At 43.6% G+C, this 20241-nt stretch overlaps 1 pseudogene; it reads left to right on the top strand.

Moving 5' to 3' along the window:
• The first annotated feature begins 884 nt into the window (after positions 1 to 884).
• On the top strand, positions 885 to 20102 carry LOC134381658 (dr1-associated corepressor-like; annotated as a pseudogene).
• The last annotated feature ends 139 nt before the right edge of the window (positions 20103 to 20241 follow it).

Consider the following 20241-nt stretch of genomic DNA (forward strand, 5'->3'; position numbering starts at 1 on the left):
TTCCCTTTTCTTTGCCCTGGCCTTCATTGTTATTAACTCACCTCCTCTACTACTCAACAAGCACTTGCATATTTTCCAACTCATGTGGCCTTCACTACAACTCTGTGGGCTGACCAGGAAGGTACGTAAACATATTGTACAGAGGAGGAAACAGAGACCTACAGAAGCAAAATGGCTGCATGTGGCCAGGCAAGTGGCAGATGGAAGGGCCAGAGCTAGAATCTACGTCGCCTGCCTCTTGGTCCCTCTCCTTTTCTAGTACTTCCCTGGTTCACGGTACATGACAGTAGGGTAGGACCGCCGACAGTGGTGTCCATACTGGGTGAACTTCAAAGTGCTTTGGGATTTCACTGTGGCTTGGGGTGGCAGTGGAGACATGAGGAGAGGAGAGGACAAGGGACTTTACAAATTCCCTGGATAGGCCGAACATTCTCAGTACCAGGAGAGTGGGCCAACTCCCAGGAGCAGCCAGGCCTCTGTGACTCTAGATCTCACTGGGAAAGTCTGGGTTCCCTGCAAGGCCTCTGATTCTCAGAAGAATTAGGGCTAGGACATGGGAGCAGCTTTCTCTTCAGTCTCACACCTGTCCTCAGCTCCCCATGGGTCCCTGGGCAAAGACTTGAGCAAGCCATGGGGAAAGCAAGATGCTAGGGGTGAATCAGATATCAGGAGAGACTGCTGGGGCCCACACTCAAGATCTACTCAGCAGCATGGCAGGAACCACAGTGCAGCGAAGAGCTGCAGATTCAGCAGTCCCTAGGGATTCTGCCAAAGACAAAATTAGACAGTTGTTCATCTTGAGATGAAAAAAAAAAATGTGAACCAGGTGCAGGAAGGAACTGGGAATGTGCAGTGAATAGAAATGACCCCCTTAACAGCGTCCCATGGAAACCATGAGAGAGACACTGTCATTTGACAGAGGACTGGAGGAGCTGCCCAGAGAGGATAGGTGGGTCCCTCTGTGAGTCTATCCTTCACCAGCAAATAGCTCTGAGCTTTCACTGTCCCAGGCTCTGTCCTTTTAGGTCCAGGTAGGGAGATGGGCAGGTAAATGGGCCAGTGCCTGGCAAGGCAGTGAGGGCTGAAAGACAGAACCATGGGGGGCTCCTTTGTTGCCTTTTAACCTCCTCTGGGAGTGGGGTCTGAGTGGATGGGGTCTGGGAAGGGTTCCTAGAGGAGGTGATGGTTGAGTGAAGCCTCACAGTCAAGTGGGAATGAGCTAAAGGACAGGGCGAGAGGTAGGAGGGCATTCCAGGGAGAGGGAACAGCGCAGGCGTGTGAGAGCGCGCAGCGATTAGAGGACCCGCAAGCGCTTCAGAGACCGTGGGGAATGCAGCACAATGAGCTGGAAGAGAACTGCTGACATAAGGCCTTGTGGGCCACAGGGAGCCACTGAAGAGTGTCAGGGGGGATGACATACTCAGATTTAAATTTTAGAAATGACATTTGGCTACTTAAAATGTGGTCTGTGGACCAGCAGCATCGGCCTCACCTGGGAGCTTGTTGGAAATGCAGGATCTCAGACCCTGCTCTGACCTATTGAGTCAAGCTTTGCATTTTTTAACAGGGTCCCTTTAAAGTTGGAGGCACATTTCTGAGGAGTGTGTGAGTGAAGGAGGCTGGAGGGGAGAGCTGGTGAGGTCGTCCAGCAGGTTGTGGAGGAATCCGGGTAGGAGGTGCTGGTGCCCTGCCCTGGGCAGCTGCAGGGTGAATGGCTACAAGGCAGGTCCGAGTCCACCGGCCAGGGATGGATCAGATTTGAGCAGTATGGGAGAGGCAGGCATCAAGGGCGATGTGTAGCTCCTGACTGGGACAATGAGGGTATGGTTATGCTGAGAGGAGGCAGAAGAAGAGGAGGAGTGGGGCTTCCCAGGGTGGGAGGAATGAAGAGTGTAGTCTGGGACATGCAAGATCACACGTTCCCCTTATCCACTATGGAGGGGAAGTTCTCCAAGCTGGGTCAGTGCTTGGGTGAACTCAACTTTCTCCTTGTTCACTGCCATCCTGCAAGAAGCTGTGCAGCCAGCATCCCTGTGTCACATAAACCCTTCCTCAGTTAATTCACCCTTTACATACTCAGCCACCACTGTGCCTTGCCGGCGCTGTGCTATGTCTGGGAATGAGTTGATGCCTGCCTACATGAGGCTTATCTAGTGGCGGACACAGACAGTTACCTAATCACAATGTAACTATTTGTAAAATGTGACAAGTGCTGGGAAGGAGGAGGTGCATGGGGCTGCCTCTTTGAGAGAGCGTTACAACAGTGCACCCCACTCAAGTGCGTCTGAAACAAGAGCAAGATGCGTAGAGATAGATAAAACCAAGTTTTAGGCAAAAGAAAATTAACCTGCAGAAGCTGTGTATAACTAATAACCAGGAATCACTTGACCCTCAGCATAGGCTCAGATGAAGGGGAGGAGGCTGAAAATGTTCATGAAAGCATCTCGTAACCCACTACCGTTGGCACACACAGAGATAGCTTTCTTTACAACCTCAGCGGGGCCAAAGCTGGCTTCCCCCTTTAAAACAGCACCCGTGACAGCTTCACTGAACTCCTGAGATTCCTTGGGCGTTTCAGAAGAAAAGGCACAGGCAGATGTCTAAGGGCAGCTCGGCCTTTCTGCTTTGATCTCCTGGCAGAGAGCAGTGTCCTTTATGCTGTTCTAGAGTCCTACTCATTTGGCTGAGTTCCAGATTCATAATGAATCATCTTTTATTCCAGAATCATAACGCAGACATTGGCAAGGGTGCCAGGGACAGCATCTATTGCCTTAAGTGCTACCTCACCATTAAAGTTACCCTGAGGAATTGTCATCTTCCCCTCAAAGCCTGAGCCCCACCACCTACCCCCAAGCACTTACCTGAACCTGCCAGAGGAAAAGAATAACATTTTTGAAATGCAGTGGGTTCTCCAGCTGTCATAGTCACTCGGGCTGTTATAACAGAATACCACAGACTGAGTGGCTTATAAACAAAGGAAATATATATCTCAGGTCTGGACGCTGGAAAATCCAAGACCAAGGCACTGGCAGATTGGGTGTCTGGTAAGGAACTGCTTCCTGGTTCATAGATGGCGCCTTCTCTCTGTGTCCTCACATGGTGGAAGTGGCAAGGGGCTCTCTGGGGTTCCCTTATTAAGAATTCTAATCCCGTTCATGAGGGCTCCACTCCTGTGACCTAATCACCCCCAAAAGCCCCACCTCCAAATACCATCACCTTAGGGTTAGGATTTCAGCATATGGATTTTCAGGGGTGACACAAACATTGAGACCATAACACCAGAGAAATATGTTCTGCTCATGAGAGCTGCCATGGGTATATTTAGGCTGCGGACCACAAGCATTGGACTCACCTGTGGTTCTTGTCAAAATACAGATTCCTGGGCTCCACCACAGACTTAATGAACATGAGTCTCTGGGTGCCAGGCCCCCAAAATGTTTTTAACATTTCCCAGATGATTCTCAAGCAAATTAAATTCTAGGAAACACTGGTGTCTAGTACAAAGTCCCTGGAACAGAAATCAAAGGCCTCAATTCTATTTCTAGTTATGCCACTCATGGCTAAGAGCTTGAGGGCACAGGTTGAGCCTGTTTCTTCATCTATAGAAGTAGTGGACTTTCTAACTGAAGCAATTCCTGATAGGTGAGTGTTAGAAACTTGGTCTCAAGCCTGGGGCTCCTCCTGAGAACTTAGCTTGGGGCAGAGCAGCTCAGAGATCCTGCACCCTCCTTCAGCAGCCCAGGCACAGATTACCTGCATGAGATCAATGTGATCCAGAACACAAGTTTGCAGATTGAAAGGCTCATCAGTGCCCAGAACAGTGAATGAAAATAGATCCAACCAGGACACATCACTATGGAGTTTTAGAACACGGGGGGCAAAGAGAAGATCCTAAAATCTCCCAGAGAAAGAAAAAAAAGAGAGAGCAAGAGAAAGTTTTAAATAAAAAAATTTAAATAAAGTTACATTAAAAAAATCAGAAATTAGAATTGCTTCAGATTTCTTCACACGATGGGAGGATGTTGGAACAATGGAGGACAAAGGACCTATGATGTCAACATTCTGAGAGAAATTGTTTCCAACTATGAATTCCATATTCAGCCAAACTATTGATCATAAGCGAGGGTAGGATAAAGGCACTGCAGGCACTCAAGATGTCAATTAACCTCCAATACATCCTTTCTGGGAAGCCCCAGCAAAATGAGGGAGTTAAGCAAGACAGAGGCAGATGTGACCTTCAGGAAATAGGAGGTCAGACACAGAAGGCAGGAGGAGCAGACACCCCAGGTGATAGCTGTGGCCCAGGCCCAGACTGCAACAGATCTGCAGGCACTAAAGAAGACATCTTCAAGAGATGAAATTGATGGAATACCTAAAGTAACTGAATGCATTGAGAGAGGATTAACACTGCAGGGGGAGAGTCTGAGGGTGGATAAGACTAAGTATGGAGAAAACTCAGCAAGTGGGGGAAAAACAGTTAAATATTAATGTAAAGCAAACACTTGTACAGGACGGGAATAGCTACTATGTACTACATAAGCAGCTGTGAAGAGCATGTACGTAATTATATGAGTATAAACGCTAAATAGTGATCTCACCCAAATTACAACGCACAGGATTGGAATGAGATGGGGGATGGCAAGTCCGCTCATTTTTCATTGTGGGAAGGCAGTAGATAATGCCTAACACTGACAATTCAAAAAGCAGGATTACAAGCATATTATTTCGAGCAACATCCTTTGAACTTCAGCGAGGATCGCGGTCATCCAGAGGGCTCGTTAGATCACCTGCTGCTCTGCGCTGCCCTGCCCGCTCTGCTCCAGCCACACAGAACGTCTCTCCCTTCTCTGAACTTGTTGCGCTCCCTTGTGACACGGGACTTTTACACGTGTCCCCACTATTATCAGGGGTGTTCTCCTTCCCTCAGCCTTCATCATGATGAGCCCACACTCACCCTTCAAGTATCAGCCTTGATATCATTGACCATGGGGAGCCTTCTCTGGTCGTCGTGGGGGGCGGGGGGCGAGGTCCTTCTCAGGTTCCTCTCACACCTGTACTTCCCCTGACCCAGCATTGGTCCCCCTGGGCCGTCCTCTCTAATTCATTTGCCTGAATCCTGTAGCAGACTGTAAAGGCTGAGAGCAGAGATAATGCAGGGATATTGGAAAGGCTTTGTGGCTGCCCAGCACCTTTGCAATACCCTTCTTATGTCTGGGGAAGTTCCCATCCCATAAGTGAAGATCAGAAATTTATTTCCTTGCAGCCAGGGCTCAGCCAGGCTCCACCAATCACGTGCATCCGTGCCAGGACACAGTGAGGAAGACATGCCATGGGGAAGTCATGGTGTGAGGCAGGAAATCAGGCTTTTAAAGAGAGCAGAAACAAAGACCCTGCAGAGGGGTCCCTGCCTGGGACAGGGTGTGAGCTGCAAAGCCCCTGCAGGAGCAGTAGGGCCTCTTTCGGAGCAATCTAGAACTGAATCCTGCACTATATTCCTGGCTCTGTAGCCACCTACCCTAACTATCTGCCTGCTGGGGAAATTCCCAAGCTACTTAATATCCTTCAACAAATACCTTATCTAATAAGTTAGCTAGAGTGAGTTCCCTTTTTTTTTTTTTTTTTTTTCCAACTAAGAACCAAGACTAGATAGAGATTAACTGTCTTGCTTTGGGTTTCATCCTCAGTGCCAAGCAAATCCTGTTATGTCATAGATACTCAGTGCATGTTCAATGATACAGACAAATGAACAGATAAATGTTTGTGGAAAGAACAGTTCCCCTGAAGTCTGTGACTGTGACCCCTGACCTCCCTGAGGGAAGGAGTCATGAGACCACTGCAGGCACTTCCTGTAGACCTGCCCCTTCCCAACTTAGAACCACATATCCAGGTTTACACCCAGGCCATGCAACCCCAGACCCAACACAGGTGAAGGAGAGATGTCCTCTTGATCCTTGGAAGACACCACTCTAAAGACGATAACATCATCACTAGTTTTCTTATTTTTTCGCCCATTGTGAGCTCCTCCAGCCAGCAAGGCTGGTTTGTGCTTCATGACTGTGCTGTCTGTGCATGCCTCCCTCCTCCACAATTTGAAATAAGCTTTTAAGTAATATAAAACAATGCTTAGTGACAGCCTGACTGGGGATCTATTGCTAGGGGCGGTCTCTATACACCAAGCTGCATATTTGCAGAACTCAAAGCTGGTTGCTTAGCAACAAAATGAGATGCTGGTTTAACTAGTTCTAGATCCACATTTTCCTAACCAATGCATTGTTAACCCTTTGGTGCAGAGCAAAGATCCCAGTCAAGAGAAAAGAGAACAATTGCTAATGTCTGTGGAGATCTTACTCTGCTTTAAGCACAGTCCTAAGTGCTGTACACCATGTTATGTCTCAATTAATCCCCACAACAACCCAGTGAAGTGGCACCAGTTACAAATGAGAAAACTGAGGCACAGGGAGCTCTAGGTCACACCACCAGTAAGAGGTGGAATGGGGATTTAGACCCAGGCAGTCTGGCCTTCAGAACCAAGTTTTTTCCAACTAAGTTAAAATGCCCCATGCAACAGCCACTCTCAAATGCCTTTCCCGCTAAGGCAGAAAGCTCATCCAATGGACAGACGTGCATTCTTTAGCTACATGAAAAGTTGAGCGAGGCTTAACATGCTTCTTACGTCTCAAGTCCTCTCACCGATGAATGACCTGGTTTTGAAGCCAAGGTCCTTACCACAACATGACACACTGCCAAGAAGGTATTCTGATGACAATTCCCTCTACCCAGCCACCCCTCTCCAAAATCAGTAGAGTGTCAACCAAATTCTTACTTGGCCTAGGGGTCATTTCTTGGCCCCATCGTCCCTGTGGGCTAGACCCGGCTCAGGGAGATGGGAGGTTGTGGCCGGGCGAGGGGTCTGGCTAGAGCCTGAGAACTAGGAGGGAAAAAACCTTCCAAGAGGGGCTGCTGAGCCAGCATGACCACACCCCTCCCCAGTGCCCACGAGCAATCTCCTGCTCAGACTCGGCTCGTGCCTGCCTGTAAAAACCACTCGGGACATCCCTTACTGAAGGCATCTCGATATGAGACCTGTGGTAGACAGCTGTCTCTTCTTCCTCAGCCATGAAGATCTGTTTAGACCCCGACTCCAAAACCAGAGCTCTTCACCTTCCTCCGTGTCGGGTCTTCAGCCCAAGGCAGCTCCATTCCAGCTACTTCTCGCTGTCTGCCTGTGGCCAGCTGGGCTGCTGTCTCTCAGAGCAAACCTCCTTTTCTAAGCTGAGGCTTCACTGACTACCCTTGTTGATCCTCAGCCCTGCACCTTCCCTCCAGTTTGTTCTTTGCTGCTCTCCTGGGGGTGCTCCGGGAAAGAAGGGAGCCTGCGGGTAACCAGGAACCGTCTGTCAAAGCATTAGTCTTTTGGCTTCTAGAACATCTATATTCTCCCAGGACTCTACCACGATCTCTTCCCAAATTATGCTTTATTTTAATAGTCCCTGTTGGGTTTCCCTTTGCAGAGTGGTCAGCAGACCCCTGAGTGGCCACTGATGGTCAGTCTATAAAGAGGTCCTCAGGCAGGGGGTTCAGGACATCAAAAAATCATTTTATTCAGTATATTGACAAAATAAAATAAAATTTGGAAGAAAAAAAAAAGAAAGAAAGAAAAATTCACTTGGGCATGTATACTAGCCAAAGCCTCAGAGCAATTAAAAATTAATTACAAAAAAAAAAAATCATTTTATTCACACACATCCCACCAGTTTGAAACTGAGCTTGATTGTGAGTACCAGACATCCTGTTAGGTTCTTAATAATCATTCCATGTGCACAAACTCATGCATGCTACAAAGATGATTCTGTTGGTATCTTGGTTAATACGCAACTTCTTCTCACATCATGTGCATTGATGTTTGTATTTACTTTTGTTAAATTTGCATGCCCTGGTTTTATTATTGTGTTGTCTTATATCCTCATTTCTAAAATGGAATTGTGAGCTCCAAAGTGGCTTAGTAAATGGAATGTAATGGAATGGAGATGATGTTCTGGGGAGCAATGGGAGGTGGGAAAGCAGGTAATGGGAGGTCTGGAAAATCCATTTTTGGTGTGTAAATATATTATTAGGTATTGTGGAACCATTAAAGGTTTTTCTTTGTTTGCTTGCTGGTTTTTGTGTGTGAAAATTTCTTCTGTTATTTATACTCCTAGTTTACTTATAGGGAGATGAGATTCTGTTACATGGAGGGTCCTTTGTGCACGGAATACTCTGGTGAGTTTGAGATGCAAGCTGGAGAGCAGGAGCAGGGGAGAGAAGAATTTCTCTGGATGCTAATGGAGAAATCTGTGGAAGTCCTAGCCAGTGGTGACTCCAGAATTTCTACACTGCAGGAGATAGAAGATTTGGTTGGAAGTGGGGCCTGAAACTGAAGCACCTTCTTCCACCTAAAACTTGACACTTGCCATTGTCCCCAGCAGTGAAGTTAGAAGCAGGGAGTGAGGACCAGAGAAAGGAAAGAGAAAGGAACCTGGACAATGCAGACAGTTCTGTGTGAGTTGCACATTGTGACCCCTCTCTGTCGGCCTCTTCCCACCCCGATTTATCACTTCAGCACTGTGTGGCTCAGCACCTCAGAGGATTAAATGCAATGATGTACGCAAAATGCCAAGCACAAGTAGTCCCTCAATAAACATCTACTCCCTGCCTTTTCTTCCCTGCTCCCATGTGGAATATGCATAAAGCAAATGTACCTCACAGGACCTGGTTTTCCAAAGCCTTGCCGATTCAAATATTGACCTTGCAAAGGACAGGAAATTTTCTCCAGGCTATAATCTCTGTTGTAAGATAAAGAATTGTAACACAGCAAGGTTGTTGGCTCAAAGACAGACAGGTTACTGATTGATATGTAAAGATACTGGGAAATTGCTGTAAGAAAAGAATGTTTGCCAAAATCAAGCTTTTGTTAGTGGATCAACTTAATTGCATTATAGAATGTCACCTTGCTTGGCTTACTAAATTTTACCAGCTTCTATTGTTAACCTTGTTAAACCATACTTAGCAAAAACCCCATCTATGTTCACATCCTGTGACTTCCTGGTCTGGAGAATAAATGTGGGAAGAGAACCCCAATTTGGGGTTAATTTCCCAAATGGAAGGAATGCCTCTCTCTTGAGGGTTCCAGGAGATTAACCCCTATTGAGGGGCTTCTCACTGCTCAGAAGAGATGGGCTTTGAGTAATCTTTGGTGGCTACATCACCCAGGGGAAAAGTGGTGACAAATCCATAGGAGGCAAAGCAACACTCCCCCCCCCCATATAATCTGCCCCATTACACTGTGAGCAGAGCACAGATTGTACCTCGTTCATCTTTGTATCTTCAGCACCCTGCACAGAGCCTGGGTCATAGTAAGTGCTTGTCTTAGTCCATTTGGGCTGCTATAGCAAAATATCTTAGAGTGGGTAGCTTACACACAACAGAAATTTATTTCTCACAGTTCTGGAGGCTGGGAAATCCAAGTTCAAGGCACCAGCAAATTTGGTGTCTGGGGAGGGCCCATTTCCTGGTTCGTAGATGGCACCTTCTAGCAGTGCCCTCACATGGTAGAAGGAAGGGGCCAACGAGCTCTGCTAGGTTTCTTTTATAAGTGCACTAATCTTGTTCATGAGGGCTCTGGCCTCATGACTTAATCCCCTGCCAAAAGCCCCACCTCCTAATTCCATCACATTGGGGATTAGGATTTCAACATATAAATTTGGGGGGACACAAACATTCGGACCATAACAGTGCTCAACAAATTTTTGTGTGCTTGAGGGAATGGGCCAGAATGTACTAAGCCATTCTGCTAGTATTGAACATTATGTTTGCTTGAAAATTTTCTTCATTATAAATATCACTACATTTTATTTTATCATCACTATCATTTTATTTCTATTTATTTATTCGTATTTCTATTTTTGGATTATTTCCTTAGTTTAGACTAAGGAAGCAGAAATAGTGAGTCAGGGAGTAAATTTCCCCAAATTATTTTCTGGTGTGTCTGTATTAATTGGCCATTCTACCAGCCCTGTATAAATGGCATTGGTTTTACTACCCTTTCATTAACTATAGGTATTGCCATTTTTTAAAAAAAGGTACAAATATGTGAAAATGGGGCCTTATTTTAGATTTTAAATTTGCAGTAATTTTACTCGTGAAACGTAACAGCAGGACCCCCATGTTTGATCATATTTGATCCTTTTCCACTAGGATTGGAGCAGGCCTCAGTGGGAAGTTTGCAAGGCAAATTTGATGGCTAAATCCTCAGAAATAGGAATACACTTGTCTAGCAGAATATAAGATAAACACAAAGGCTACCTTAGCATGCATTTTTCTGAGTTCCCTCTTTTCCCACAGTTATTTGATATTTTGAATGTTGGTTAAGGGACAGGATGACATTATTTACATAAGCGTAGAGCTGTTTTCCAGACCCTAAGAACGAAAGAAGACATCAATAAAGCTCCGCTAATTCCACCCTAAAGCAAATCAAAACCCTGCAGGACCCTAAGATAACATCAAGGACAGGAACAGAAACCAGACAGAGCCTTGGTGAGATTTTGCACTGGGTTCCTTACACAGAACCGCACAGCTCACATCCCCCTCCTTCCTGCTTTTCACTTCCCACTTCTTACCCCATAAAAAACCCTCAGTAAATCTGAGCCTTTGAGATGGTTTAGGCTGCCTTCTCCTCAGGCTTGAATAAAGCTGCTTTCCCTTTTCGCCAACGTTTGATTTTTGAGTTGTTTGTTTCTGTTTGGTGGTGGGTAGCCAGACTTGGGTTTGGTAGAAAGACTACACATTTTCTAATAACTATTTACTAGTTTTGCTTCTTCTTTTGTGTATACTGTCAGTTTACATCCTTTGTTTATTAAACTACAGAGTATTTATCATTTTTCTTACCAATTTGTAGTATTTAGGTACTAAAGATATTAACTCCTGTCTTACCTGTTGCAAATTCTTTTCCCTCTCTGCTGTCTGCTGTGTTATTTAAATTCTGGCATATGATTCTATTTCAGTTATACTTTGTTCACTTTTAACCTTTAAGAAACCTGCAGTTGCAATTTTTTTTTTCTGGAAAATTCATATTTAGAAAGCTCACCTCTATACACAGGTTTGTTAAACATTTACTTCTTTATTTCTTCTGCTTATTTTCCCCTCCCTTCAAATAGTTTATTTTTAAGAATATAACTATTGAATGTAGGTGGAATTAAATTAATATTTGGTCTATGGAGAGAGGTAAGGGTCAGAGATATTTATTTGAATTGCTAATTAGAAATTCCCTCACAGTGTATTAAATAACCCTGTCCCTATGTAACTCCTCCTTTGTTACGTATTAAATTTATATGTAATATGATATTTTTATCTCATTTTTATTTAATGTTTTATTGCATTAGTCAGAATTTCCAAAAGGACGTTATATGAAAACAGTAATATTGGGCTTCCTGGTTTTGTTATTGGTTCTAATGATAGGTTAATTTGTATTTACTCAGAGATTCTAGGGATTTAGAATCTGGGCAAGAAGGGCCCTAGCCCTGGGCCCTACAGATCACAAATACCAACAGACAAAGGTATTTGAATTTTGTAACCACTTCAGTAGATGGGAATTATGGGGGAGGGACCTGTGAGCACCCCAGCCTCAGTTTGATGGCTTTCTTGAAAAGAGACTGTAAAGTCAGGAGTTCTTGGCAATGGGCATTTCCCATTTACATGGCCTGAGAAACCCAGAAAACCAGTCTGTGGCAAGAAAAAAAAAAAAAAAAGAACAAAACACACTTGCAGAGTGACAGCCAGGGACAAGGGACTTTCTGTGCTCCTTAGCATGGTGGCTTCTCATCCCTGATCTTCCCAGAGCCAGGCTGCTCTATGAGATACTGCAGTGTCCTTTTAAGGATTTTCCCTTTTTACTTACGTTAGCTCATGCCGGTTCTATTTCTTGAAAGTGAAAATGTCCTAAGTAACAAGAACCACCAGGGGTTGGGTGAGCTGCCTACTGCCACCACTCACCACCGCTGCCGACTGCTCACAGAGGTAACCCATCAGCCACAGGATTGAGAATAATGTTGGTAACTTTAAAGTGTCCCCTGTGTCACCCAAATCCTCCTACAGAGAATGTAGCAACTAAAAGAGTCTACAGCTCAGAGGACCATGTGGAAAACAGGTTGAAGTTAAGGCGAGTGGCGGCAGTGTAAAGGCACATGAAGTGTGTCCTTCTGCTTCTCACGCCTCCCTCCCCCTCCATGACCCTCTCTTTCCACCAGGAATTCCAGATCACCTGTGTCGTGCCGGGCACTAAGCATACAATGGTGACTTATATATGGTCATGGTCCTTAAAGACGCTAACATATAATGGGAGAGAGAGACTTAATTTCGACAGAATGTGGGAGGTGCTGAGAGGGAGGTTTGCAGAGGGTGCTTTGGAGTAAGAAGGCTCATTTAGCCCAATAAGGGGGTTCAGGAAGGGCTTTCTAGAGACTGAAAGGAAGGAAGGGGTGAAAAGTCAAGTCATTGTGGAGGCCTCAAGCTGTCACCCTTGTTGATAGGAAAAAGAGTCACAAGGTCCACATATCCTCCAGTAACAACCAGCATTCACTGCCCCTCCCCTTATCAAGCCATGGTGTGGGGGGGCTGAAGGAGGAGTAGGACTGTGGGGAGTGGGGTGGTGGGGGGAGGAGGAGAGGGCAAAAGAGCTGCAGAGTTGCTGTTTTCAAACTGAAATTTGATTGGAGAACATTGGTAATAGAAGAAGCAGAGATAATAAATAATAGAGACTGTAGTTTCGACGGGTGCTTATTTTTGGAAGGTAGTAGGTGGCTGTAATAATTTTGAAGCTCCTAGACTGTTGACTTTTAAATTCAATTCCTTCTACCCGAAAGAAGTAAGAGTTCTAAGCTAAGCTATGAACAACAACAACAACAAAAGACTGAAAATCAATTGAAATCTTTTAAGAGAATCTTTGCATTTATGAATCTTCTCCCTGGAGGTTATTACCCCTGAGGCATGGGCCTGTAGCGTTAAAGTATTTGAAAATAAGAAATCAGTTGTTTTTGAAAACTGATTGGAATGCTCAAGAGATTAAGTAAGGATGATACACACTGGGGAATTAAAAAAAAAAAAAAAAGTCATGCGTTCTGGTGTACAAAGTTAAACAAAGAAAGATTAATAGAAAGAAAAAGGTGAGTCAGTCTCCACACTCCCCCCCACAGCCCATAACAATCCCACTTTAGTGAAAGAAAAAAAATAGGCAAAATCAACAAATACTAATGACTAAAAGGAAAAATCTAAAAATGGAAATGCTTCAAGACTATTTTTTTCCATTGGGATCACATTTTTAAACCTAGGCAACAGGCTCCACAGTCCCTTGGGTACCATAAGAAAGCTATAGGTCTTTTTGATTAACGAGATCTAATTTCTAGCCAAGGTCCAAGAAAAATTGGGAAGAGATGACTGTTTTAGCTTGCTTTGTGTTGCTATAACAGAATACTTGAGACTGGGTAATTTATAAAGAACAGAGATTTAGTTCTTATAATTCTGGAGGCTTGGAAGTCCATCACTGAGGTGCCTGCATTTAGCAAAGGCCTTCCTGCTGCGTCATCCCATGGCAAAAGGTGTAAGGACAAGAAAGCACACGTGTAAGAGACGGAAAGGGGGCCCAACTCACTCATTTATCAGGAGCCCACTCCTGGAAAGGATGCAAACTCCCTTCTATGTGGCTTTAGGAACAGGGTAGATGGTCATGCACCAGGGATGGTTCTAATATGAACAGACTGAAAGGGTATAGAGAACATGACGCTCTTCGATGGTTTATTACTGTTTTTCTCAACTTTTTTTTTTAAATCAGAGAATGGGAAATGAAGGAAGGACTAGAAAGGTAGGAGGAAGAATGAAAGAATTTGAAATCAATCTATCTAATAAAAAGGAGACAGAAAAGAGAGAAAGAGGGAGGAGAGGGAGCAAAAGTTTCAAGGGCTGGATAGAGTGGACAGGGGCGCTGGTGAGTGTAAAGCCCCAAAGAGGAGGCGCCATGGTCTGAATGTCCGTGACCTTCCAAAACTCATATGTTAAAACCTAATCTCCAGCATGATGGTATCAGGAGGTAACACCACTGGGAGGTGAAAATGTCATGGGAGTGGATTAGAGCCCTTTAAAAAGACGGCCCAGAGAGCTGTCTTTCTCCTTCCACCACATGAGGACCCAGCAAGAAGGCAGTCACCATCTGTGAACCAGGAACCGAATCTGCTAGCACCTTGATTTTGGACTTCCCAGCTTCTAGAACTGTGAGAAATTTCTGTTTGTAAGTCACCCACTATGTAGTATTTGTCATGGCAGCCCAAATGTACTAAGACAATAGGATTGCAAGAGGGAAAGGAGAAAAGGAAAAGAGGACATGAGGTGTTGTCAGGGGTTGCATGGTGTAAAAGCCGATTATCATTAAATCTGTTTTCCATAGTGAGGAACTAAAGAATGTAAAGAAAACAATAAAGAAAAACTTATTTTAAATTATTTGACACCATGGAACTGTATTTCTTTGAATGTGGCATTGTTTTAAGATTGAACCACATGAGTCTATGATCTCATTAGATTCATGTAAGTAGCCACTCAGTTACTCATCAAAGCATCATTTCGTATCAAATATGTGCTTAACCCTGTGCCTAAGATTCTGTGACTATGTAATTTAGTTACCCTGGGTGTGTTCAATAATTAATACACACACTGCCAGGTGTATGCTTAGTGACATTTTGGAATCAGACTGTTGAGCATTTATATTGCTGGGACCTCCTACTTTCTGTTGAAAGAAAAGCTGGATAACAACATGGAACATTATCCCCAAGTGTAAGCTCAGTCTACTGTCTGGATCATAAATCGAAGCATTAGCATCCCAAATGATTTTCCTTAACTTGCCTTTAACTATGGTTTTGTAAGTTGCTAGAGCAAAAATTAACTTCCTAAGGATTAAAAGTCAAACAGGTAGAAATAACAAAGTATGGTCAGAGTATATCATGATGTAGTCCTGGGGACATGGAGGTGACATGAGGAGAGGGGACGATAGCCATCAGAACCATGAAAAACTGCCTAATGATGTCAAAGTCTGTTTTATCATTTTAGGTTAGTAGTGTGGGGGAATCATTGCCAAGAATGTATGAAAGTGGCTTTCAGAAACGGTAAACCTAAGTGACAGTTCTACTTATTCTGTAAAAGTATAAATATTACAAACTTTTCATCAAGAAAGAAAAGAAAAACTATGAGCAGTTTGTAACACAACTGACACTGACACTTGAATCATGTCTTCACCTGGCTGGTGTTTGCCACGTGAACTCGTGAGTTCCCTCCACCCAAGTAAAGCTCTGCTTTCTTGGTGCATCCATTCGTGTGTCATTTAGTATTCTAGCTCTTGCCCATTCTGCTCTTTTTCTGTGTAACTGAGATTATCTGAAAGTGATGTCAAAGTCTGTGTTATCACTTTAGGTTATAAGTGTGGGGGAAACACTGGCAACATGGAACGACCAGATTTTTAATTGCTATCAATTAATGATAGCAAGTACTTAATCACTATTAGTTATTGACCACTGTTCATGTAGCATCAAGAAACATGTAGAGAATGATGCAGTCTCATGCCAGAATTCTGCCATGGTTAAGGTTTGCTTGTGGAAAAACCTACCCTCCCACACCCCTAAAAATGCCCATAACCTTTACTTGATGATATGCAAGATTAAGGATTGATCTTACATTTTCCCCACATGGGGATTCTGGAAGGGGAAATTGGTTGTGGTAATGAGAGTTTGGGGTCACATGACCTGGGTTTGAAATTATTTCTGTCACTTGTTACCTTATTTAGATGGTCTCAGGCTTCACTCTCTCTTTTGCATACAATATTGTACTTCACGGGGCTAATTAATTGATAATTAAGTGAACTAATATGTGAAATGTATATTTGATAACACTAAAGCAGTGTACTACTGTATGGTGTGAAGGACACAATAGCTTTACAATTAAGGTTTTGGACACAGGAGGCAGGCCAAATTGGGTTTTGAATCCTGACTTCTCACCTGCCAGCTGTGCAACCCTGGTAGTGTATGTGACCTCAGTAGTATATGTGACTCGGCAGTGTATGGTGAAGGGCACTGTCACTGGAGCCAGGCTTCCCAGGTTTGAACCTTGACTCTGCCCCTTGTTAACTATGGGAGGTTGAAAAATTTCTGTGCATTCTTTCCCTCAGCTTCTTCATCACAAGGGACTAACAACAGAACCTACCTCAAAAGGTTATGGTGAAGATTTGCTGAGCTGATACAGGTAAAGCACTTAGGACATCACCTGGAACACACTAAATGCTTGATGATGATGATGATTAAACTCTTGAAACTTCTGTCTCCTTGTTTATAAAATGGGGAGAATAATACCTAGTTTATAAGACCATTATGGGATTAAATGAAATTAAGTTTCTGTACCTACCCCGATTGCCTGGGGCATAGTGGATGCTTGTAAGTTCCACTGTGATTGATGCCATGGTTCTTATTCTACCCCAGCCAAAGTCAATTATGGTAATTCCACCCCCTTGTCACTGATAAGTTTACGAATGAGCACCTGATCCATTTCTGTCCAACAAGACTTGAAATTCAGTCTGTGAGGCACTTCCATGAAAACTTTTGTCTTTCCTGAGAGAGAGCCACAGGAAGAAACTGTCTCTGATTTGTGTCTGGATGTGACAATTCTCATCCCTTTTTACTCAGTTCTCATATATAACAACTAATGAATGGTGCTACAGTTTGAATAATTAATTAGTTATCACAGGAATTCAGCCCCCTTTCTCTCTCTCTGTGTCTCACAGGTGCACTTCCTCACATGTGACGCCCTCCACAATATTATGATGCAGCAAGAAGACCCTCACCAGATGCAGCCCCTCGATCTTAGACTTCCCAGCCTCCAGAACTGTGAGCCAAATTAATCTCTTTTCTTTATAAATTACCCAATCTGTGGTATTCTGTTTCAGCAGCAGAAAATGGACTAAGACAAATTGGCATGTACAAAATTGGTGGTTGTTGATAAATTACATTAGTATTAAATTTCTGTAGACCAAAAAGAATTGTAAAGAAGCAGGGTACTGGGCTAGCTTTAGTCTTCTCATAAAAGCAAGTTCCCCCTGAGGGACATTTCTCTTTGGATATTGACAGTCAGATGTTGGTCTCGTGGAACTATATGTCTTAGAAACACGACCTTATTATACAAACCACAAGATCGCATCTTTGAGTCTCTGTCCCACTTGAAATCGAGCAAAACAAGTAAATGTTCAATGAGAACGATGAGTTTCTATAAATATGGCAAGGGGCATATATGAAGCTTGCTTACTCCAAAGAAGAACTTGGGGATCATGAGGTTGCTTAGGTCACTCAAAACTCCACACAAGAAGAACCTTTTAATCTTCAGAAGGTTTTTCCTTCATGTTCAGCTTCTTCACCAGTGCCTGGACCTTTGATGATGCCCATCATTCTCCTTTATTTGCTGTAACCCTTTTATTCTCAAGATATTAGTTTGGGAAAGTGACATAGATGATCTAGAGAAAGAAGAGACTAATATAGATGCAGGTGACAAGTATCCAAATGACTACAGACTCTGGACAAAAGGGAAAGGTACTGATGGAGAAATTGGGATTAAAGAGCCAGCAGGTGGAGGACTTTGAATTTTAGGGGCTTTTGTTGTTGTCGGTTTTGGTTCTTTTAATTCTTAATCAAATGTTTAATAAACTGTTTATTTGTAAACCAATAAATAATACATGTATATTAAGCCTAAAAATTTTGACAATCAAGAAAGACTACATTAGTAATCCATAGGATATACAATGAGACTCCATTTGCACAGATATGAATGTTGTGTGAATGACGTACTTGTTGCATACATATACTCTGAATGTACACCACTTATAATCTCATTTATGCTACCAACTCTCCTTAGAAAGATGGATTCTACTTAGTTCTAGTTAAAGTGTTATAAATTCCAAATTCATAAAACTTTACTGTATTTGAGGACTACCAAAACTAAAGTACTGATCCCTTTAGTCATTTGGTTCCTACTTAGATGTGTATACAAGGGTAAGTTGTGGGGGAGGGTAAGTCATGAGCGTGTTTTGCTTTTGAAGTTTACACCAACAATGTATGGTCAGTAACTGGCACACAAAGATGCTGTGCAAAATTATTCCTCAGTTCCATTCTAAATTTATAGTTTAGTTGATTTTACTGTCCTCGCTGGAGTATGTACAACTGTCACACATGAGAGAGAGGAAAATCACTGGCTCTTTAAATTAAGGGGGTTATTTTCACTATTTTGCTGAAGATTCATATTTAAATATATCAAGAAGTTAATATACAGAGTTCAAGAGATGTTCTGACCCTATCATTCTTGAAGAAAAGTGATGCATAATTTCTGGATAATTTAGAGAGAAGTTACAACCTTTTCAGCTAGTTTTTAAATGAATAGCTCTGCATATAAAATTTCTAACTTAATCTTTCTGAATTTGCTGGTTTCTAAAACCAGCCTTAAGCAAAGGTCTGAAACCTAGGCAATTACCAGGAACCACATAATCCAATCCAAGAAGGTACTTCATAGTGTCTTAGAACTGTTTTTCAACTTAGGGGAAACAATAGATTCCATTAAATCCTAAAACTAGTGTGGAAAAGGGCCTGGTAGACCAGATTAGACTCCCAGGACAATTCCAAATTTTACTTGGGAGCCTTAAAAAGTTGTGTCTTATAGGTAAATGATGGCTATTCTCAAATGACAACATCATGAGCAGTACCTATCCCTTACTATACCACAGAGGCTAGGGGGGGAAAGTACATTTTTACATACGTAGCACCAAATATGAGGGTACTTCAAAAAGTTTGTGGAAAAATAGAATTAAAAGATACTATGAATCTTTCCATGAACTTTCTGTAGTACACTCAAATAACTACCAACTTCTATTTTTATCAGGAAAGAGTATTTTCAAGAGGCTCTGAAAGAGTAAAGAAAATAAGGCTCAAAAGGTTTAAGAGTATAAGAAATTTACATATTAAATCTTTCACACATTTTCTCCTTGCACAAAAAATAGATGCTTCTCATTTAAGTGGAAATTATTTAAAATATAAGGGGTAGGAATAAAGGATGAGCTATATATCCAATTCAAATTACATTAAAATCCAAATAGAAAATATAAACAGAAGTGAACTTTTTCTAAAAGGACGTAAATATTCATTATGCCCCCTCCCAAAGTAGATAAATTACACTAAAGAAATCTACATGGACTGAGACACTTTCTCGCTCTGATACATGTAAATAAAAATAAATTTCATGTTGTCTAAATGTTTAGGGTTAGAGGCCCGGGGCTGGGACAGAGCGGGGGCTGAGACACAGTGGGGGCTGGGACACAGCGGGGGGCTGGGACACAGCAGGGACTGGGACACAGCGGGGGCTAGCAGGTAGCGCAGGGCGGCGAGGGAGGCCCGGAGATGCCAAGCAAGAAGTATAACACGCAAGTGCCCACCGGCGTGGGTCAAGAAGACCATGCAGACAAACGAAGAGATTGGGAAGGTGGCAGCGGCTCTACCTGTCATCATCTCATGGGCACTGGAGCTTTTCCTGGAGTCGCTGTGGAAGAAGGCCTTCCAGGTGACCCAGCCCCGAAACGCCAAGACCAGGACCACATCCCACCTGAAGCAGTGCATTAAGCAGGAGCAGCAGGTCGACTTCTCCAAAGACCTGGTGGCATCCGTGCCTGACATGCAGCAGAGTGGGGAAGACAACCACGTGGATGGGGACAAGGGTGCCCGCAGGGGTTTGAAGCCAGGCAGCAGCCACTGGAAGAACGGTGGAGGTGGGAAGCAAAGGCAAGGACAAGAAGCTGTCGGGGACAGACTTGGAGCAGGAGAATGAGACACAGTTACTGAGGGGGAAGAGGAGACATCCCAGTCCCCACCCCAGACCAGCCACCCCCTGCCCACGTCCAGAGGCCCCAACAACTTTCATGCCCTTTTCCTCTACTCTGCCTTAGCCCCCTGCACCCCGGACCCTCAGCACCTGATGCAGAGGATGGAGAGGATTAGGACTCCTAGCACCGTCCACCGTCCAGGCCATCCCCCTTTTAGTTGATTTTAGTTGCTCTGGGGGTAGGAGAGAAGATAGATAAAATAAAAAAATAATAATAAAAGGGAATGTCGGTGTGTCCCAGCCTCTGTTCAGGGCTTTGTGGCC

The sequence above is a fragment of the Cynocephalus volans genome, chromosome 7, assembly GCF_027409185.1.
Source record: "Cynocephalus volans isolate mCynVol1 chromosome 7, mCynVol1.pri, whole genome shotgun sequence".
NCBI lineage: Eukaryota > Metazoa > Chordata > Mammalia > Dermoptera > Cynocephalidae > Cynocephalus > Cynocephalus volans.